At 33.9% G+C, this 24,766-nt stretch overlaps 1 long non-coding RNA gene across 1 annotated transcript; it reads right to left on the bottom strand.

The window, feature by feature from the left end:
• Positions 1-688: 688 nt before the first annotated feature.
• LOC127851455 (uncharacterized) lies at positions 689-4,425 on the bottom strand. Its single transcript, XR_008035773.1, has 2 exons — positions 4,178-4,425; positions 689-3,793 (listed from the first exon to the last, which is right to left on the bottom strand). It is a non-coding gene; the product is annotated as an uncharacterized LOC127851455 (long non-coding RNA).
• Positions 4,426-24,766: the final 20,341 nt, after the last annotated feature.

Raw genomic sequence — 24,766 nt, 5'->3', positions numbered from 1 at the left:
ATAAAAAAGTCTGACCCTGGGGTGGAGCATATTTTACTCATGGGGCATCATTTTAACAATCTTTTTAGACGACCTCTACATGATGCAACATACCAAATATAAAAACTCTAGACGTAGTAGTTTAAGAGGTTTTTTAAAAGTTTGCATATTCAAAGTAGATTATTTGACCTTGTGACCTATTATTCCGACAGAGCGGAATATTTGAACTATTTTGGTGGTAACTCAGTAATCTTCTTGAGAAGTTTCATCAAATTCTGTCAAACAGTACAACATAAGTCATTATTGCAAAAAGGGGACAGGACGATAAAAAAATTACTCACAGTTAGCACTTTGTGCTCAGGTAAGCTTACACATGCGATAAAAAAGGTCGCCGTGGTGTAATGGATATGGATACCGGGAGGTCAAGGGTTCGATCCCCACCGTGGGAGAGTTCTTTAGATCTCTCTCGAAGACACCAAGTACTGGTTCTAGGCCCAGGAAACGGACTCGAGAGCATTTATATAAGCATTAGGCTTAAATAGGTTTAAACTAATGAATGAAAAAATGTACTGACCGCGGCAATAGGTTTAAACTAATGAATGAAAAAATGAACTGACCGCGGCAAAGTAATAATATTAATCTGCCAAAATGCACATGGGGGTTATTAATACGCAAGTAAAAATGGTCATATTAACAACAGACAAACATAATGATTTAAGAACTTTATTTCAAAATAGTAAATAACTCGAACTAAAACATGTAACTTTTATCAAATGAATAAGTGTCAACATTTTTCAGTACACGATCTGTTTAACATGAAAACTTGTGTCCTGAAACCTGCTTTTGTATATGCCTCTTGTTCCTTACAAGATGCATTTTTAAGTTTGTTGAATCGTGATGTAAATATGTACACATGGAAGTAAGTGATTAACACTCTTTGTATCTATTGGTGCAGATAAACAAACATACAAATACCCTTCTTATGTTTGGTTTCAGATTTAAAATGTATTAAATGTTTAATAGTGTACACAATCAATTACTTCAATGTGTCTTTTTTTCAAAAGATCACTGCACAATTATGTATCAGGAAAATTTGCAATTTGAGAAAAAGATACATACCTGTTACTAGTATTCATTTATTTGAACAGATGTGTCTCTTAAAAAGCAAACACGATGTGTTTGTAAAACCCTATGCCCCTCGCCACTTTTTGACATTAATCATAGGACAATAACTTCAAAATTAAGATAAGGTATTGTTACATGAAATTGTTTCAAAGATCTAAATGGTTAATAAATTATATCCGGTTTCATTTTTTTAAACAAATGGTAATGATTCTGATTTGCATTCAGTAGTGTTAACCATGATTTCATTTAAAAGGGCTCAACACAAAGAACATGTACATCAAATATAAAGTTCCTATGAAACTATCTTAAGTACTTTAAAAATCATTGCCGATGTTAAAGGTTTGCTTCAGACCAACAGACAAAAAGACAGACAAATCCTGGTCAGAACAAACACTCGCATAAATGAAGAGATTCTGAAATCTAGAAAAATATGGATTAAACTTTTAAAAAAGTTAAATCATGAAGTGGTGATATTGTGAATTATCAAAATAGTGAAATATTGAAATGAAATCACTGCCAGTCTTTCCTAACAATTTGTCTATTTAAACTCAAAAGTTTGATTTGGTAGAAAAAGTTTTCATACCAGCACTACCTGACAACTTTAGGACATTAAAAATATACCTCATCTATCAAGACTGCTTGGCACAGACATAAAGCTGAGTCAATGTTTTAGCAGTTACAAAATGCATCACAATTTGTAAGCCTTATTTGACAAAACAATAGTACAAATGTTATCAAAAGCATTATATATCAAGGATGGCAACAAGCCACAAAAGAAATGCAGCATAACACATTCTTAAAGACATCTGCACAATGATATCTTCTCTTTTAAATGATAAGGTGAACACAAAAAAACATTAACAGGAGATATAGTGATATGAATTGACAATGCTAATCCTTTAAGAATGTGTAAAAATGCTTTTCCCCCAAAATAAGAAATTTGCTTGAAATGCATATTCCTTTTAAGTCATTTTGAGCAATGCTCAGGTGTTGATTATAATATCACTTAACATTTTTATATCCAGTTGCATTATTAGGTTTTGTAAAAGTCTAACATGAACGAATAACAACAACAAATGAACACAAGAGTTGAACAACAAAAAATAAATGGTGCACACAGAGAACATGTCACCAAAGCCCTTCCATCTCTTAATTAAGACTATAACTTTCAACCTACGGGTGTTATTGTAGCTTACAGGGACTTACCGGTTAGCCTGATTGCAAATTACAATTTTGCAATTATTAGAATCCAAAAAATACTCCCCCCCCCTCATTATTTTTTTAAAGTATAACCTTCTGAGAAATTGAAACAAATTACCAGTAATTTAAATTAAATTTCCTTTTACCAAATTTATTTAAATTCAATGCACTGGTAAAAAAAGATGTTGTTTTTTTAAACACCCATGTTTAAACTCTATTTACCAAATTACACAGCATATTGTCTTTTTACACAGATTTCTATTTGCCGATACATAAAGTTGGTAGGTACAAGTGCAGGTGTTAACTATTACTGGTTAAATCTATTTACATAATTATTTAGATGTAACAACTCATTTGTAAACAATTAAATGACTATTATTATAGTACATTTTATACACTTGGCAAACAATTATTAGTTGTTACCATGGTCACAAGAAAAAGGGAGTACAACTCTGATAACCGCGGATGTTCTATACATTTTGAGCATCTGTTGTTTTTCTTTCCCTATAACAATGCAAACATCAGATACTGTCATTGACACTTCCAGTTCTATCTGCACCAGGATGGTGTTTATGTAATAAATGCAAAAGTGAACTGAAGTGCAAACTATATGTGCCATTATCAATAGCAGAATTGTCCGATATTGCAGATATTGTGTATCAATTGGAAGTAATAGAATGTAAACAATTAGATCAGCGTTGTTGCATAGATGTAATTAATCTTAAGGCCTAAGGTCTTTGCAGTGATCTAACTATGCATATAAATGCCCAACATTTACATATTAATCTTCATATTACACTAAACTAAGACCCATTGCATTCATTTCATAACCATTCTACAACATAAAGTTAAAGTTACAACTTCAAAGAGGCTTCAATTGAACTTAATATGAGCTGTGTTGTAGTGTATCAGTTATTTTTCATTTAAGTTCACTCATTGTTTGGAAATACTGTAAAGAGATTCATGAAAATACCAGACAACACATAAAGGCAGTAGTTGCATCACAAAGAGCAAACTATACGGAAAGTTCACATCAATATTATGTATGATTAAACACTATTTTAAACCAAAAAAACTCGTTTGCAAAAGCTAAGTCATACAAGTCAAACAATGTGTTATCTTCAGTCAGTATCATGGTCTGCGTTGGTGTTTGTAAAATTAGTATGTTAATACAAGTTTGTGCTGTAGGGATTAAAAACTCGTTCTCTGAGAATATTATTGAAGGCTCCATGGAAAAACCTAACACTGGCTCATCTGCAACACCAGTGGCAAAAGACAGCAAATTGTTTAGAGATATTCCTTCACGTCTACCACTGGCAACTTCTCTTTAATACTTAACAAATTTTCCATACACTGTCTTTTCTTCAACATGTTTATTTGAGCCATTTTCACTGAACACAGGCTTCAAAATGGTTGTTAATTTCTTCACTGTTAGCGTCACACTTGTTGCATGCAACAGGAACTCCATTGATGGCATTCGCTTAACCATCTGTGGACATATAAAACATGTTTGAAATCAGATATTTATATACATGTACATATGAATAAAAAATAAACAAGAGTTTGTAAAGACCCCTACAATTGCCTTTAGAGTGAGTAAATCTACGGATTTAACAAATCATGTTCTTTGGTGCTACATAATGTGCGGACTCGCATTGTGTCTCAGCACGCCTATCTTATTAATTTACTACAGCCTCACGAAAGTCGATATGATATTGGGGGTGAATCGTTACGTGCGAACCGTTTAGGGGGCGAGTCTTTATGCACCAAAATAGGTCTATGTTTTTCAATTAAGATCACACATATGTAATGGAATAACAGTTACCGGCTCTAGAATTATAAGAATGATGACAAGATCATAAAGTATCATAACTGTGAGTGTGATGTAGGCCTTCCAAACACATCTGGGCCATCGTCTGAAATGCACATGGCTGTGTCAGTTCGTAGTTGTTCACGAAATCTGTGTCTATCTCCAATCGCATTCAACCCGAGACGGTTTAGTTCGGTGTCGTTAAGTTTTGATACCGTTTCGTCGTCAATTTTTTCATTGCAGAAATTTGCAATTAGATCAGAAAGCACTATCTCTATTAGTGCATGTGTGAGTCGATCCGCCATTTTAAGACTACTGTACCGAAGAGATCCGAATGAACCGAACATATCGTAATGACGACCGAACATGATGGCAACTTAACCGAACATGACGTAAACTTTACCCACCATAATGTAAACTGACACTAACATAATGTCAACTGAACCCAACATAATGTCAACTTAACCGAACATAATGCCAACTTAATCGAATATAATGCCAACTTAACCCAACATAATGTCAACATAACCGAACATAAAGCCAACTTAACCCAGCATAATGGCAACTTAACCGAACATAATAACAACTTAACCCAACATAATGTCACCGTAACCCAACATAATGTCAACTTAATCCAACATAATGTCAACTTAACCAAACATAATGCGAACTTAACCCAGCATAATCTCAACTTAACCCAACATAATGTCAACTTAACACAACATAATACCACCTTAACCCAACATAACGTCAAATTAACCGAACACAATGTCACCTTTACCTAACATAATCTCAAATGAACACAACATTATGCCAACTAAACCCAACAAAATGTTGCCTTAACCCAACATAATGTAAAATGAACCCAACATAATGTCAACTTAACCCAGCATAATGTCAACTTAACCCAACATAGCAGTCTTGTTCAACAAAAGGCAGTTTGGGCGTTCCATAGACTATTGGTCGAAATGAGGATGTAGAGTTAAACCCGTTCTAGTTTGTAATTTAATACCAGGCAAACAAGGTACAAAACATACTTCACTATAGAACGAATATCACGAATATCATCGAGTTTACATTTCACGTTGGTCATGTGATTTATTGTAAACTGCGCATTCGTCTTAAAGACACACATGAGTGTGGACGATCAGTATTGTAAAATATAAATATAAAGAATGGAATTGCCTATCCTGTTCATCGCACTAAGTAAGTAAAGTACACATTTACTCTGCAAAACATATTTTAAAACTGATATCTTAAGTTTTAATGTTCTTATTAGGGATGAAAAAAAGTATTTTACCTTGTATTGATTTGTGAGTTTTGCCAAACAAACAGTCTATGATATGTATCCGATTTTATCGCACTGTTAATATATTTGTTTTAATTGAACAAATTGTGTGAGGTTATTACAATTGTATGGGACTCGATAATTTTAAAAATAGCATTTACTCGTAGATTTATTACTTATCTTACGGTTTACTGATATCAGCTATAATTCATTGTGTACGTGTACATTTTGTTAACTTGAAAACTGTAGCTACAAAAGGCAAATATTGCAATATGAACGTGCGGTATGAACTATATTTTCTTAGCAGCTGCCGAACTCAAACCTTAAGTAAATGCTAAATTATATGCAGAGTTTTGCTTCATGTGTATACGAACATAATAACAACATTATATCAATGAAACACCCACGTTTGTAATCGATCAACAGAGAACTTCGACTGGTTCAAAAATGAAATGTCAAGTCGTCTTATTAGCTCATCTATTTGTTGAAACAAAATATGAGCTATTGACATCACCTTGGCGTCGGCGTCTGCGTCGGCGTCGGCGTCCGGTTAAGTATTGTGTTTAGGTCCACTTTTCTCATAAAGTATCAAAGCTTGGTACGCTTACTAACTATCATAAGGGGACTGTGCAGTCAAAGTTATAAAACTCTGACAGGCATTTTGACAGAATTATGGCCCCTTTATACTTAGAAAAATTGAAATTTTCGTAAAGTTTTGTGTTTTGGTCCACTTTACTCCTAAAGTGTCATAGCTATTGCATTCAAACTTGGTTCACTTACTTACTATCATAAGGGGACTGTGCAGGCAAAGTTATTAAACTCTGACTGGCATTTTGACGGAATTATGGCCCTTTTTGGACTTTCAATATTTGGTTAAATTTTGTGTTTAGATCCACTTTACTTCTAAAGTATCAAGGCTATTGCTTTCAAACTTCAATACTTTCATACTATCATGACGGTACTGTATATTGCAAGTTGAATTTGACCTTGACCTTTGAATGACCTTGACTCTCAAGGTCAAATTATTAAATTTTGCTAAAATTGCCATAACCTTTTTATTTATGATCAGATTTTATTGATACTTTGACAAAACAACACTTACCTGACATACCGCAATAGACTCCATCCAAACCATCCCCCACGCCCCACCCCAGAATCCCCCCCCCCAAAAAAAAGCAATATTTTTTTCCATTTATTTTATTTTTGAAAGATCATCTAATTAATTACCACACCCTCATACTCCACTCCCCCGACCCTACCCCCGACCACCCCCCCCCCCCAAAAAAAAAATAAAATAATAATATTTAAACACGGTTAAAAAACACAAATATTTATTTCTATTATTTTATTTTTGAAAGACCGTCCAACCATCCATCCCAAGAATCCCCCCCCCTGAAAAAAAATTTTTTTTGAAGTGTTTTCTCTTTTTTGGAAGATAATGAAATAAATGACCACACCCCCACACTATACACCCCACACCTCCTTCATTTTTGATTGAAGTATTAAGATAGATCCCTTTACCTTTAAAAAGAAAAATAGTTGAGCGGTCTGCACTCGCTAGGCGGTGCTTTTGTATTGATTTGTTTTGACAAGTGTATTGAAAGTTCACAATCGTATTATAATCTTGATACCCTACCAAGGCTTTGTATCGCGCGAAACGATCTGGTCACTCGAATAAATGTCAATGCCACAGTGGACACATGCAGTTTGTGCATATTGATGTAGATGAGGGTGCATGTTCCTCTCCGTCCATAACAATGTCATACATTATAGGATTTCGAAGTACGTGTAAATTGTTAAGAATGATCATTGTGATAAGATGACATATCGCATTCAAAACACATGCCACTCGAATTTAGGACGATGTCACCGTATACCCTGATGTGCATTGGCCTTATATGAATTATGATGGAATAACATATTCATGTCAAATCGATAGCTTTATTGTGCAAAATACATTAAAACCAAATATCATCATACCAAACTAAATGTGTCATGTGCAGCAGCCATGACGATTGATTTAGGGTCAAGGTCACAGTTGACACTATATGTTTTGGCATATCAATTATGTCGATAAAATTCAAAGTATACGTTTGTGTCCGGTTCTAAACGTTGTTTCGCATGATGGTATAGTGTAACTCGTAACCACAACACAATTACTCCAAACGACGACTTAATAATACTATTCAGAACAAATTCTTTTATAAAGTTAATTCCAATATACTTGAATAATAATATGTTTAAGATGTTATTGAATTTTTATACAAAGTTTCCAAATAATATATTTTCAAAATCCCAAACAACAAATGTCAGTCTCAATGTTATGAATTCAGCGATAACTTTAAATGTTCTGATACAAGCTAATTTTCAAAATGAGCTGAATTGAGGTATATAAAACTTGGCCCTTATTTATAGTCAAATCCAAAAATTTACGTTGCTACTAAATATAATACGTTGTGATCCACTACGGATGTATAATATCCTGTTATAAATATTATTATATTATTAGATAACAACTGTCATCTCTGTATTCGAAGTCAAAACTTATCTTAACAACCAATGTCGATTTCCCTATCATTTATATATTATTACGTGAAAACTGTCGTCACATTGAATAAATGTTTGGTGACACGTGAATTAACATTTTATGAATAAATAAAATTCTGTTATTTAATACAAGTCAAAACCCAACAACTGTGACTTTCTATCATGGGCAAGTTTGTAATATTAATGCACCTTGACGGTTTGTTGAGTTAAGTCTAAAACTGTTACATTTTCCATTGATAGCGATCTGCTTGTTTTCGCATTGGTTAACTTCCGTTATTCGATATTGCCTTACTTATCTCAAATTCTTATGATAGAAATTTACCTACTTTGTTACAATGGGATTTCATAATAACTTGACAATAATATCATCTCAAGATGACGTGTCAGGGGTGCGACAACACTATCGCTCGCTTAAATTTCAATCGTTAAGTAGTCACAAGTGTTGTCTCCATATAGAATAGTTTCAATGCAAGGAACGGAATATGCGGATATTGAGTTCAGAAATTCGCCACGAATATGTACATACCGAGTGCATTCAAGAAAGTAATGCGACGTCGTTTCATGAAGTCCGCATAGACATAGCGGGGATGCAACAATATTGCGTCGGAAAAGGTGTTCGTTTAAGGCGCTACACTTTGTTCGTAAGCGCGTGTGTAGCATTTGAGAGCGTCTTTCACCGTATGTAAATAATGGATTCGGAGTATGTCGATCTATGTTAATTTGACTTTTGAAGGAATTTATCGATTCGGCTTTTTTTATTTCATCAGGAAGATTATTCCATTCACAAGCAGTGGATGGTAAAAACGAATTTGAGTATAGTGACGTTCGCGCTTGAATAGTTTGGAGATGTGACGAATTTCTAAATGAGTAATTGCTAAACGATCCAACTGTAGCGGGTAAAAGGGATTGCAAATAGTTTGGTACATTACTAGAGTTCATTTTATACATTAATATTAATTTGTGTTTGCGTCTTCGTTGGCTGATAGTTTCCCAGCCTAGCTCATTATAAAGTTCTTCTATTGAGACTAAGCGTGTGCATCCAGATGTTATACGCGCGGCTTCGGTTTGGATTTTTTCTAGGTCATCTTTTTCATATTGCGTACAATTATCATATACAGCGTCTGAGTACTCAAGGATTGGTCTTATAAAAGAAAAATATACATGTATTTTCTCGAGAGTTTTTCTATCAAGCATTGATTTTAACCGACGCATTATATGAACGCGTGGCCATGCCTTTTCCTTTATGTATGAAATATGACCATGCCAAGTGCAGTCATTAGAGATAAAAACACCTAAGTGTTTATGGACATCAACGATGGGTATATTCACGTTATGCATGGTCAATGGTGGATGTGATGGTTTATTTAGTTTTCGAGATATAAGCATTGATTCGGATTTTGAGGGGTTAAAACATACCAACCATTTGTCAGCCCAACTGGATATTTTATCATTGTCTGATTGCAAAACGACTGCAGATTCGTTTGGCGAATTTACGACCATAAACAGACTAGTGTCGTCCGCAAACAGATGTATATGTGCTTGTATATCAGCAATAATATCATGTATATACACAAGAAACATAAGTGGACCTAGAATAGAACCTTGAGGGACACCGGCGAGAATTTTAATAGGGATTGAGTGCGCTTCCGGTAGGATTACTTTGTGTTTGCGATCAGAAAGATAATTAGTCAAGAAAGATAATATATTTCCACGAATGCCTGCGTGTTGTATCTTGTATAATACACCTTTATGCCATACTTTATCAAAAGCTTTACTTATATCAAAAAAGATTACTCTGACCTCAAGGCCATTGTCTAGTGCTCTGCAAAAAGTATTCTAAATATATGTAAGCTGATTAACAGTCGAATCACCAGGCAAGAAGCCAGATTGAGTGGGCGCAAAGAATGAATTATCTTAAAGAAAATTAAAAATGTGTTTATGCAATATCCTCTCAAAGACCTTCTCAATAGTATTTAGCAATGATATTGGTCGATAATTGGACGCTTTCGCTGGATCACCCTTTTTAAAAATCGGACACACATTAGCAATTTTCCAACAAGAAGGCATTTTGTGAGTATTAAGACAAGAGTTAAAAAGATCACACAATGGGTAGCTTAATTGATGCATTGCTTCTTTGAGGATACGATTATCAATTCCATCAGGACCAGATGCTTTGCCTTACTTAAGACATTTGATTGAGTCAGTTACTTATTCCTGTGTTATATGAATATTCTGAAGAGTGTTAGCGTTTGAATTGTTGATTATTGGAAGTTCGTGGTTGCTTTCGTCAATTGAACATTGGTTTGCAAAATACCTGTTTAGCATATCGGCTTTACAGGAGTCATTTGCTACAAAGATACCTAATTGTTCGTCGAAAAGAGGTGGAATTGAATTGTTTCTGTTAGTAGGAATAAATGTTCGAAGTGTTTTTCACCAGTCTTTTGCGCAAAGGTCAGATGACTTCAGTTTACGTGCAATATTGTTAAAGTATTCATTTTTTGAGTTACGTAGAAGTAAAACGACTTCATTCCTTACACGACGAAAATTTAACCAATGCATATCGCTATTTAGTTGCTTTGCCTTTCTGTATAGACGCTTTCGTTGTCGAATTTTTTTCTTTATAATATTATTTAGCCAGGGGAGATCACGAGAACGTATACATACATTTTTGTTAGGAATACATGAGCCAGCAATTTGTAAAATTGTCTTCGTAATATTTTCTGCATAAATATCAACATTTTCGCATTTAAGAAGACCCCAATTAGTATCTGTCATTAGCTGTCGAAGTTTGGAATAATCACCAATGTCGTAACGCCAGATATGTCGATAGAACGTTTTACGAAAAGGTTTTATGAATTTTAATGTAACAAAAACAGGGCAGTGGTACCGAATAGTTTGGTCTAAAATGGGTTCACCTGTTCCAGAAAGTAATACGGTATTCGGATTACTTACAAAGATAAGATCAATTATGGAAGATGAGTGTTCAGTATAGTGTGTTGGCTCATTTATTAGTTGCGCTAAGTCATATTGTAGACATAATTCGTTAATTGTTCGTGCTGATAATTCGGCGATAGTATTTATATTAAAATCACCTGTAATAATTATATCATTTATTTGTGTGTCTCTGGCTAGTCCTATAGAATTTTCAATAGAATGCATATACAATCTATCCGCACTAGGCGGTCTATAAAACAAGCCAAACAGAACGGATTTATGTTTTGAGGGGAACACTTCAATCCATAAAGACTCAACGTTATTTAATTCGAGATCGTGTCTTCGTTTGAAAGCAATATTTTCATCAACGTATATAGCAACGCCGCCATAAGAGTCTAGGCGATCCTTGCGAATTGGCTGGTGGAAGCCTTTGTGAAAAATTGTGATGTTCATTATTTCCAATTATGTCACATAAAATGGTTTGTCGTAAGCTGTTTAGTAAATATGAAGATCTTGCAGATTAAACGCTTTTTACATAGAGCGCAATCAATTGAACGCTTATTTAATTTAACTTAATTCGGTAAAGCCTGTATGCTCTTGGAAATGGTAAGAGATAACACATCTGTCTATCCGAGCTTGCGACCATTGTAATGACATTTTTTCTAGTCCAGACAACGAGGACCACTTTATTATTCTTCAACAATTTGCCTTAGAGTTTTGGTTTTGACGATTTCCGATAATCATATACTGAGTAGTTTAAAAGAAATGTTTCACGTTTTGATCAAAAATTGAAAAAAAATGAAAACACAAATTCAGAGAAGCGAAATTTCGTAGTAGTAATTTTTTTTGCAAGGTAACAGTAATACTTAACATTTACCTTGCTCTAAAATATCGATTATATGCATCTTTTGACGATTTAAAAACTAGACAATTATTAAGCGTTAGAAACGAGAAATCATTGTATTGTTTGGAAAAAACTGTGTTATCGATATAGTGTGACATAACGAGGATTGCTTATATGAAGTACAAAACAAAATCAAAGCGTTATGTCGCCATCGATTACCAAGTTGTTTGAGTGCTTGACTGTTACTCCAAGGGTCAGTGGTTCGAGCCCAGCTGATGATAACTTTTGTTCTTACTTTAATTTTGTTTTTGTTTTATACAGGAACTCTTAAGTTCCGATGTTTAAATTTATCAATTTAAATCATTTTATGACAAACTACAAATCGTGCCAAAATTTGTGAAAAGGTCGATTTAAGCTATGATTTACGTGTCTGGGTCTTTTCTAATTTCTAACTAGCAACTGTTTTGATACTATTAAAAAGGTTCGTTATATCATTTGCCGTGCATAACACCAGATTTATATATTTGTAAAAAAACTAATTTGACTCGCATTCTGAAATGAGTTGATTGTTCTTGATGTTTCATTTTATTGTCAAGGAAATTTTTCAGAATATACTTACCATATATTAAAGAACACTTAAGGAATGTCCTATTACTAAAAGCAAGTTTGCATACTACATGAACGCTCATCTATAATATTAAGAGAAAATGGAGTTAACGTAGTTCTAAATTTTGTATATACTGTCTTAGTTTTGGCTATTGCTGGGCAACCATTGACCAACTCTTACGACATATATATACATGACGATACATTGTAGATTTTAATTTCCTAAAATATTTACACGCTTATTGCAATGTTGTTCCATAGTTTTAATGTGCCGATAATTCTCTTTTAACCCAACAAGTCTAATTAAAAAAGTTACAAGCAACATGTCCTTAATCTCTTCCAAAAGCCATCAGGTCTGTTTGCTTACATGGTTCATTACTCTTACTTATTTTCAAGTTGTTTACGTTTTAATAACAAACACAATGTCTGTTTCATTAATCGCAATAATAGTGCTAATACTATTTTGATTTCCTTATGTAAATACTAGTTTCACAATACATTTTCGGTCAGGTATTTGTATTTTTTCTTAACTAAATCTACGCCTTAAAGGGACCGTCAACCACGAATGACGAAAAAAGAAAAGTTCTAAAAAACCGTATTTTTTTACAACTGTTAGTTTATATTGATTAAATTATCACGACTGGTATATTACATTACTTGAAAAAAAGATGTTATGTTTTCATATTTTCAAATATTCTGTAATAAAATTTTACTGGGTATGTGTACCAGATAACTACCAATAAACTAGAAATAACGCAAGTAGATTGATCATCATCGTCACGTGTAAACCCAGGAATGCAATTTGTGCATGTGGTGTAGATTAGTAGCGCTCTGGTTCTATAAAGCTTTTTTAAGTGTAAGCATTTTGAACGAGAATGTTTATCCCTTAAAAGGGTTTGCTTCTCACAATCAACTAGTCTGGTGTGGAATATGTTTAAGAAGTCAACACTGTTTTCAACTTCATTAGTAATCCATACGTGACCAACCCGAACAAAACAGCAAATGTTTACATGCATTGCCCACGTAACTCGAACAACGTCGTCTAAGTGCCGTAACATCATGTAACACTGCTCACAGTATTTCGTATCGAATTATTTAAAGCTTCGTGTTGGTAGAAGTGGTACTTTAGAAGCCAAAATATGTTTTGTAACGAAATATTGAGTCGGCTTCCTTTTTTGCTTGCATTGATAACGTATCATTGATTTTCGTCCAGCATAATTCGGGTGTAAAGAAGGACCCTGGGTACCTGTAAAACGACACGACTTCAATAGTCGTATTGTTAAAGAATCATCGCTCACACAGTGTAAGTGGACCATGATTTCGAAACACCATAATTTTCTTTTTGTCCCAATTAAGCCGCATACTCCTGGACTCGCTGATTTCCTGTATTTTGTTGATGCAGTTTGCTGGCGGTCTCGGCAGCTGTTGCAATGTCGTCTGCAAACATCAGTGCCTGAATTTCATCTTCTTGGTTCGATATAAAGTTTCCACTTCTGCAATGCTGCTTCAAGTGAGTGACAAGGTCGTTGATAAAGAGTGCAAAAATTAAGATCGAACTGATTCATATTTGTTTTGTTCCGATGTTACAAGCAAAATATTTCGTGAGGCCTATTGACAGTTTTACACATAATCGAAGCTGTCGGTACATGGATTAAAATACGCGGTTTTCGTCGGCCCCTTTTTGCTATTAGCTGCTCCAAAGAAGTTGATGCTTACAACTAAAAAGATTTAAAATAGTCAATAAAAAATACGCATACTCTTCGTCGTTTGGTTAAATATTTTTTAATAACAAATAACCAATTAAACATATTGCCCGTTGTTCTATAGCTGGATATAAATCCCGCTTGTGACTCGTCGAGTACTACAGCACATCCACCTCGTAATTGTTTTAGGCTGGTCATCACTTATTTCGCAGTCTAATATATTATTGTCTCCGATGTCTCTTACGAATATATATTCATTCGTATACATGGTTATCATAAGTGTCAGAAAAACAATTTTTCAAAATATTCCCGCCAAACATATGCATCATTTACATGAGTATTACAGATCTGTTTGCCGCTAGCTTTTTAAAACCTAGAGTTAGTGCGGCGGAATCGACGTAAATTAGGATATTTTTCATATTACGCTTAAGCACAGACCTAACCCTACCGCTCAGCTTGTTTGTTTATAGTGTTCCGTTTGTTTGTTTTAGGTCTTGGATTAAAGCGTTTGTCAATAATGCCACAAAACCATTTAGAGCATTGCCAATATCCATAGTTGTGGTACTCATAAACGCGTAAAATATTTAGAGGTACAAGACACTACAGTTGGCCATTCAAATAATGATCGCCATCACAACCGATTGGATCAATTTCTATTTCTAACTAGGGTTTTTAAATAACAATGTTTTTTTCTGTATACATCTATCAAAATTATATTATGTTCCCCTTAATTGTTCAATAAATACAGCAAATCGTTTACCGTCAAAGCAATTTCCTATAGCACTCTATAAATACATTCGTTGACATAGGCAAATTAAGCGAAATGATTCCGACTGCGTTAATGGGCAAGAAAAAAAATCCTAAAATATCCATCACAACTACGAGACTTGAGTCGCAATATGGTTCATTTAAATTAGCTTTTTCTTAATTTCTATTCATGAAGTCTTAAAATGTAAATAGCAAATTCGTAAAATGTGTTTCATTTTGACAAGATTTTTGTCATTGAGTCCGTTGCAGAGGTGTATGTGAGTGCATGGAACGAAAACACTGCTGGAAGCTTGAAACACGCTCTTTATAATATGTTAACGCAATACATGTATACATTTTTGTTAAACAATTGATACTATTCTAGTAATTCTCAAATAAATAGGTAAATGACAATAAGTTTGTTATTGGAACATCAGCAAAGCGCCTTTTACTATTAACATAGAAGTAAAGAAAATATAGTCAAAGTGCATCATTACAAAGCAAATGTAATCATGTAAATTTATACGCACAAACTATAATTAAAAGTGTTCAAACACAATATATAAACGTGTACGCTGTAACAACAATTCGAAAAGAGCAAACAAGTAATAGAAAGAAAATATATTGGGGTTTCATACACTATTTAATTTAAAAAGCTGCAAATGCTTGTTTTCCTTACGGAGTTTCATGACATCAGAAATTCATCTATTAACAATAATAATGACTTTTTTTACAAGAGGGTTTTGTTTTCTAATTTAATTAAATTTTGCCAGTTTGATCGAATACGCATTTTGTTCGTAGATCTTTTTAGATGTGGGAAGTTTAAAAAAGTGATAGTCAGATTTAATTGTGTTTGCATTACATAGTTTACTTTTGCGTTCGTCTCCGGGTATGTTATGATATGTACCAGTCTCTATTTCCAGTTTATGGGCGCTAAGTGTTAATCATGATAACTGTTGTTTAAGTTTTGTACTTTAAATTTAATCTTTATATTTTTCATACGCGATTTCAATCTACAATATTCTGCAGTATTCTAGTTTCGGTTGGTTATAAATTGTATTGTGCAAATTTTTGATAAATTTATCTTTTATTATCTCCTTAATTTCATAAGAATAATTAAAATTGTTAATTTAATAATTGAATAAAATTATGTGTCCTAGTTGTTCTAATTGTTGTTTGACATTTGGCAGATTCACACAACATATGTGTTTTATTACCATCATTATCTTGAATAAGATCAGTGTAAAGATGGTATTGTTTATTATAAATAGAGTGCATGAGAGATTCGGGATTTTGCTTGTACGTTGTTTGCATATTAAAGAGATATTAATTGTTGCTAGATCGCGTAAAACAGTGGTATTAAAAGTCTGTGAGCGTACACAAAGAATAGTTTACAAAAGTATCTAATAATATTAAAATAAAACGATATCAACTTATTTGTACTATTACGCTTTTTATTGTACCATTCTTGTTATTTAAATATTAAATATAATATATAAATCAGCTATTTAATAATAACTTATACATACATATTTCGTCGATTAGACCTATAAACAACAATACTATAGTATAAGCATTGTTATAATATCCTCTCGAAAATAAGAATTCTAAAATCGCGTTGCTGTAGTATATAAAATAATATAAGCAACAATTAAATATCCTAAGTGTAAGACATACAAAATACGCAAACATCCATACCTAAAACAATAACAGAACAAGTTCTGGCGAATTAGCCGTGTGCGTCTCTAAAATACTTGTCAAGCTGTATGAGTGGAGGTTTCTTGGAACTATGTTCAATGGGGTGTTCCAAGGGCTGTTTCTACCAGATTCATCATGAAAAAATCAGTTCATGACCAACATATCTGGTTTATAGAATGTTCGGACATGTAAACGGACATAAGCAAACAGCTTGTTTAATTCCTTATTCGTATAGTTTATTGAACAAGTGTGGTTTGTGAACATTTAATTCTGCAAAACGGTATTTATTCGTAAAAAATCTATCGGAAATAGCATGATACTGGCGATGTCCTTATTTTTTTCGAGTGCTTTTAGCAGAGCACACAAGTCTCTATCATCTATCCTTGCATTGTCAAGTCCAAACAATGATTGAACCGCCTGAGATTTGCCTGTAAGCAAATCTACTTGAAACATGCATGCGAAAACTCGTATTGCACCAAGATAAAATAAAATATGAAGATTGTAAAAACCGAACACAAAATCTCGTATAAAATGCGTTGTGTGTTGTGCCCAAATAATGAGGACCACAGGCGCCGTGTTGCGCTCCTGATTATATGTTTAAAATAAGCTCGTGTTTTCTGGTGTTAAAAACCCACTTAAACAGTAAATTAAAATAGAATCAAGATTGTATTGCGTTCCACTATTTCCATGTGCAAAAATATGAAACCATACCTTCACCACTTGTTAAAGCGTCTGAACGTAACGGATGAATTCTTTGATCGTGATCTTGCACAGTGTGTATTCAAATTATCACATGTACAAGTTTAAATCAAAATCTGTATTTATAACTAAGATATTAAAGTTTAAAAAGTGTTGCGTTAGTAAAGTGAATTGACTTAAATGATACTTCATTTGTTTTCGAATGCAACTTAAACCAATTTAATATCATGTATTGTGTATTGTGTAAAACAACGTTTGTACAGTATGTACAGTTAAATTTTTGTATTGTAATTTTGATTTTTGTCTGTCAAATTGATTAGCTACCCAGCATTGGGGTGATAGGAAATATATATCTATTACAATGCGACATGTAGATTTACTTATATCGGCTTTGTTTGTAGCATTACCCATTACCCATTGCATATTAAAGCAAGTATCCTGAAACCCCATTAATAGAGATATCTTGTTCGTGAAATATACAGCGCAATAGAACCGTTATTCGGCAACTCATTAGGTTGTGTTATTGCGATTAGTTTAATGCTATATTATTGTTTTCCGAGCATCAATCTTATGTGCGTGACCGCTACACGAATGACCCGTAGACACTTTTTTAGTACAGCTGTGTATATATTACGATCTACAGCATTCGCGGGATAGGGGAAGAGGATGAGGTTCGAGGGTATTTGACATTATTTTGGCAACGTTTTTTTTTGTTAAGAACGGGTTTTGCGAATTAACATTTGGGAACAAACTCGCATGCCAATATATCATACTTTATTCAAAGAAATGCATCTGTATACAGTATTAAAATGACAATAATGATCAATTTAATGGTGATGCTGCCCTTTACTTCAACTTGTTATTCCGAATTCTGATTATGTGGTTTGTTTAACCGTTTTGATTTTCAAAAAATTAATGAATGTTAAACAACGTTAATTGTCCTATATGTTCATGTACAACAATCTTATACAACTGTTCAAACTGTATTACAATGTATATGATAGACAGGTAATAATTTCATTAAAAAAGATGTGGACATTGCTGGAAACGTAATCAAAAAAATAATTACTGTTTCCCCCAGTAAGTAACGATGAGAGAAATTAATTTAAAAAACGCACACAATATTTACATGATTAATTAGAAAACCATCTAAATTCTGTGTATGCTATTGTATAAACTTTCAAAGAATGTGGTTTACTGTAACATTTATGGTAGACTTTGCAACATTCATTAATTTTGCATTTTGTATGAATATGGACTCTAACATCAATTGCAAAACAATTGAATCTTCATTTGCAGACGTAAACTGGGCGAGATAACTCATTGGGAAAATACTTCGTTAAGATTGTTTTAGATTGATATCGACGATGAGTCAGGAAACGACAGTTGGTTCCTGGCAAGCTGCGTCAGGTACATTTTTGTATACGATCCTTATTTCAATTATTTTTCAGAATGTGCATTTTGTATGCGAATTGTGTGTGATCCTTATATCCTATTGTTTATTTATTAAATTTAATGTATGTATATCATGTAGGTATATACTATTATCAAGTGCAATATTTATTGTCAAATATGTATATAAATGTATATGTTCGCTCCGCAGTAAATTATGTGTTTGAAAAAGATGTATTTTCTCCTTACGACTAGCTTTTTTATCAAAACAATCGTTGTTGTTCATAATCACCCAAACGCACGGATTTTTTATATAATAAAATACGCCACAATTTGTTAAATACAAACAACTATACGTGACCAAATGAACATGCGAAATCAGTCTATTGACAATTGAGTACTATTACTTTAATTAAGTAAATACGAATCGAAAAATTGAATTGTTATCAAGTCATCATAACATTTGGCAAGACAATATTACCACTTTGCTATTATAAATTTATATTTTGTATTTAAAGGTGATGTTAGCCGATTGATATTAACAGAATACGATCTGAGCACGTTTCAAATGAGTGATATTGCATGGGAAACGGAAAAGATGGTTTCTGAAAAGTGTTCTTTCTTTGGCGTGAATCTGACGGAAGCAGAATATGAAATTATGAAAACAAATCGCGTGATGATCTGTCAGACAAATAACGTGTTGCAATCGCCAACAACTACAACTGTGACTATGGCTGATTTAGCAGAAGAATCAGAACATCAACACATCCTGTTGTTGTAATTTCCGATAAAGAGGGAATAATTCCAATAGATCTTGAAAGTGAATGCACGTGGTGCATATTGTTACCTGAAAACTATCGAGACGCATTGAGCGAAACATACCTAAGTAACATTTTTGTTGGGTTCTTTACAACGGAATATACGCTGACAGATGTAGATGATATTCTGGAACGCTTTGCATACATCCTGTATTTGAGCAATCTGTCAAGGCGCCTGTATGACGAAACAAAACGGAGGCGTTCACAAGGTACAGTATGGTTGCTGTTCGTGATCCGCAATTACCTACGTACCTAACAAACCAGCCTATGTACCAACCTTCGTGCCCTGCCAACCTTTTTCTACCCTACTCTACCCTACCTCACCATACCCCAAACCACCCCACTCCACCCCACCCCATCTCACCTGCCCTCCTACCTGCCTGTCTGCCTAACCGTCCGACCGCCCGCCCGCCCGCGCGCCCGCCCGCCCATAGCTCAAATTACAATCTGCCTGCCTGCCTTCCTGCCTGCATGCCTTCCCACACAAAACCCACCCATCCACCCAAAACCGACCGACCGACCTACGAACCGACCAACCGACCAACCTGCCTGCTTGCCTGCATACCTGCCTGCCTGCTTACCTACCTACCTACCTACCGACCGACCGACCCACCGATCGATCCACCGACCGACCCACCGACCGACCGAACCAAATACCGCCCCCCTCCATCCAACCATCCACCCAAAACCCACCAAAAGCACCCACACATCCACACACCCACCCACACACCCACCACCCACCCACGTTTAAAAATCATGCATTATCGACGCAATTCATTTTATTTTATGCAGATCTGTATGATGTCTTTGAAAGCATACATAGTGCGTTTATACGAAGCGAAGTTTCGGAATCAGAATGGCCAGCATTTCCGAAGATAATAAGACCTCCAGTTACCTTGCACATGGTATGCTTTTTGTACCTTTCATCATGCTTTACTTGAAATTAAATTGAATGGAAGGCAATTGACAGAATTGTTTATATAGAATAGCACGTATATATAATAACAAGCCATAATATACACACGAACGGAATAATTTGTTCTTAAGAAAAAGAAATCTACTTTAATTGCATTTAAATTAAAATTTGTATTATATAGCCAATCATATATACATGTAAAAAATGACATAAATGAACATATATTAATCTGCGTAAGGTAAAGGAATATTGTGTTATAGTTATGCGATTTAAATGAATTATATAACAGAAGTAAATTTGTGTTTACATCTCAGGCACTTTTTGTATGATCTACTAAACCAAACCCATATGATGGTAATGAAAGTGATATATACTTACAGTTGTGCTGTAATTCCAATGAAATAAAGGACATGATAAGTTCGTGAGAGAGTTTAACATTAGGATTAGCATATACAACTTTTAAAACCGCTGATTTAAATTATCAAACAAATATCTCAGCCATCTTTTTAAGTAGTTATACTAGCTTTGTTTATGTATATACTAAATGACATGTCGACAATTAACAACGTATTTAACGAATGTACTTAAAACTAGCTTTTATCTGAACATTTTTATTTAATGTATATATGTTTGCATTGTTCCAGGCTGAACAAGAAGTGCTACATTTACCGGGAGTTTGTGGATGCACACAGAGGAATGGTAGACTGCTGATAAACATGTTTGATCATTCAGATGATTCCACTGAACGTGAATCAGTAAAACAAATACTAAATAAACATGATGTCAAACAATATTGTATTCAAACTGGGTCTTTTAAATATAAATTTCAACCTGGTGATACTATTTCACTTGCACTTGGTAAAGCGAGTTCCCTAGGTGGATTTGCCAAGAAAAGTGTTTTAACAGATAACTTTACAATCAAGTCAAACACAGTCGCCCTAGTTTTTCGTCAATTGTTTAGTGACTTGAGTACCAACGGAAGATTGAACATTGGAAAAGAAACAATCGGCCAAGCAAGGTTTGACTACAATCCAGGTCTTTCAATGGCAGTTGACATTTTTCCTATTTACGAAGAACGATGTGAAAAGAAATACAAAAATTATGATGGAGAAAATATGTATGCTCATTTGCCTGATAACGCATTCTGGGGTACAGCAAATGGTAAACTTGTTTTTTGGTGGGGTAAAACTTCTCATCCAACTTTCGGCTATATTAAGGAAGGAACCCCATGGTCTGCTGGTTTTACATGTATCCAAATACGTAGCAAGTATTACCCTCGAACTGGGAAAAGCGGCGCCATTGTGTGTTGCATGGATAGAAAGAATAATAGATTGTATGCAATTGCAATGATTATAGGAGAAAAGGTCGGATGCTTAAAGGACGAAGATAGGAGTTGCTTTGTTTTAGTTTTACTTCATATGAACAAAAAGACATTTAATTGATTCATTCAGTTTAATTCAAATCTAATACATGGACACTTCATACATGCTTGAATGTAATTTAGCATACCTTATTATGTTTATATTCATAAGATAATTTCAAGTAAATATCAATAGTGAAGTTGTTCAATAATTGATAATAAAAAATCATCGGAACAATTGTTACATTCAACATATTGTACCTCAGGGATGTTTGATCGTTTGCGATTTAAGGTAACAAAAGCTAAAACAAACTAAATATCACGTGTGGCGTTAAAGGTATACTCATTTTATATTTATATAATATATATGTAAATGTCTGATACAATTTTACATTGCTCTAAACATTAACCCAAATTTACGTGAAAGTGAGAAATTACTCAAAATACAAATAAGAAAATATACATTGGTTACATGAATAGTGGGCTTATTAACTATTAAGTCAAACCGACAAAATTATTTTCATTTGAAATGATCAAAGTGGCGATGCAAACATTTCGTTTATTGTATCTGTATTTAATTGTAATTGGAATAGTTATGATCAATCTTCGATTTACAATTCTGTACAATGGTACAGGTATTGTGTGTATTGTATTACTTGTTACTTTATTTCACAAAGTGGCTGTAGCAAAAAATCATGCTGACTTTTCAATTTCTAAATCGATACTTTATGCTTGTATGATTGTATTTACTGTATTGAAAGGTCGAGCACTTTTGGAGATCTTACCGAGAAAAAATATACCTTGCGTGTCAGAAAAATATACATGACAACTACGTGTCAAACCTGAAAGATATGTCAGCTCGTAATACCCATAAATATTAATTGTGCAACGCGCATTGCCATTTTGTTTGTCCATGTGCTCCTTATAATTAAAAGTGGTATATTTATGTTTATTTAGTTAAACATTAAGATCTTTGGTAGTTTCGTATTGTTCACACATTTTTAACACAATGCCCATTTCAAGCATAACCGAAATGCCGATTCGTAAACAAATATTAAATTTCAAAAATTGATTATCTAAAAATAATAAACGGTGTCCCATTTTTTTCATATTTGTGACAGATATAAACGTAAACATATTCGGGCAATTTTTAAAATCAGAAAAGTTTTAACCAAACAAATGCGTGAAATGATCATACATCCTTAATCATTAAAAATATAAAACCTTTGTACCTCAATAATGTCCACAGGCTGATAATATTTCAATGAAAATATATACCTATTGTCTTATTTCTCTTTATTGGAAACATTTTGTAGTAATACATAGAACAGTGGGTTACGTTACCATGTCATTAAAAATGGCATATTGTGCCATTGATCCTTTTGATATAATGTCTTAGATCAATGCTTACATTACTATTTACATTTGGTCACTTTTTGCAAATTAAAGTCTTTTTTTTAAATCGACACATAGAACTTGCATTTAGGAATTCGGTTAACACGTATTCAGAAATTAACATCAAATAAGGTTTCATTTTCTAAATTTTCGAAATTCGCCCTAGTGTATCGTATACATATTATAACGAAACCAACCAAATTGATCAGTTAAATATACTATGGAACTCAATGCGAACAATGGCCATTTAGAATATAACACAACCTTTACATGAGCAATATGTTTTTCCCACACACAAAATTATGTATTATTATTGTCCAACCATTGTATGTACTTATGTGTCCAGTAGTGAAGTCTTTCAGGTTGTATTTTAACTGAACTGTGTTCAGTATTGATAGTAATGCTATCTTTACAGTGTTCCACTTGCAATTCGTTGGTATGTAGCAGTAATATCGTGCTCTGTGTGAACCACTGTGAATATACGTATTGAGTTTTAGTGAATGAGCAAAACATGTAAATCGTTTCATGTAACTAGCATGTTTCCTAATACAGCAAAACTAGTGCGGTCTATTTGAACAAGAAACCGTCGGAGACGGGTGATGCTCCCCAAAAGTGTTTTTTGTCACAATATTGCACTATATATTCAGATAACAGGAAACGTCTTGAGGGGCATAATTTTGGACAAAATAATACGATGGATGGTTTAGCAAATTAAAATTTTCAAAGGGCAATAACTCTCTGAATAAATCATCTAACCAAAACCCACACATAACATGCGCATCTCCTCAAGATAGTTAAGCTTCCCATAAAGCTTCATTGAATTCCAGTCAGTAGTTGGGGAGAAATAGCCCGGACAAGAATTGCACTATATATACAGTTTATAGAAAATTTCAAAGGGCCATAACTCTGTGAAAAATCATCCGACCATAACCGGCTGATAATATGAAAATCTCCTGTTGGTAGTGAAGCTTCCCATAAAGTTTCATTGAATTCCCGTAATAAATTGCTGAGAAATAGCTCGGACAAGAAATGCATTATATGTACAATGGAAAATTTCAAAGGGCCGTAACTCTGTGAAAAATCATCCGACTAGAACCGGCTAATAAAATGCACATCTTCTCTTGGTAGTGAAGCTTCCCATAAAGTTTCATTGAATTCCGGTCATTAGTTGCTGAGAAATAGCCCGGACAAGAATTGCACTATATGTACAATTGAAACTTTCAAAGGGCCATAACTCTGTGAAAAATCATCCGACCAGAACCCGCTGATAATATGCATCTCCTCTTGATAGTGAAGCTTTTCATAAAGTTTCATTGAATTTCGGTCATTAGTTGCTGAGAAATAGCCCGGACAAGAATTGCACTATATGTACAGTTAATGGAAAATTTCAAAGGGCCATAACTCTGTAAAAAATCATCCGACCAGAACCCGCTGATAATATGCACATCTCCTCTTGGTAGTGAAGCTTCCCATAAAGTTTCATTGAATTCCGGTCATTAGTTACTGAGAAATAGCCCGGACAAAAATTGTGCACGGACTGAAGGACACACGGACAGACGAAGCGGCGACTATAAGCTTCCCCCCCAAAAAAAAAAAATTGGGGGGGGGAGCATAATAAATGACGCATCTAGATTGTCTTGAGATTGTTTTGCAAAATGATCGGTATCAATAGTTGTTAAAATTACGAACAAAAACATATTACTTC

This window comes from Dreissena polymorpha, chromosome 11 (genome assembly GCF_020536995.1).
Source record: "Dreissena polymorpha isolate Duluth1 chromosome 11, UMN_Dpol_1.0, whole genome shotgun sequence".
Lineage (NCBI taxonomy): Eukaryota > Metazoa > Mollusca > Bivalvia > Myida > Dreissenidae > Dreissena > Dreissena polymorpha.
The sequence above is the reverse complement of the archived record's forward strand: the minus strand, read 5'-3'. Positions and strand labels throughout refer to the sequence as shown.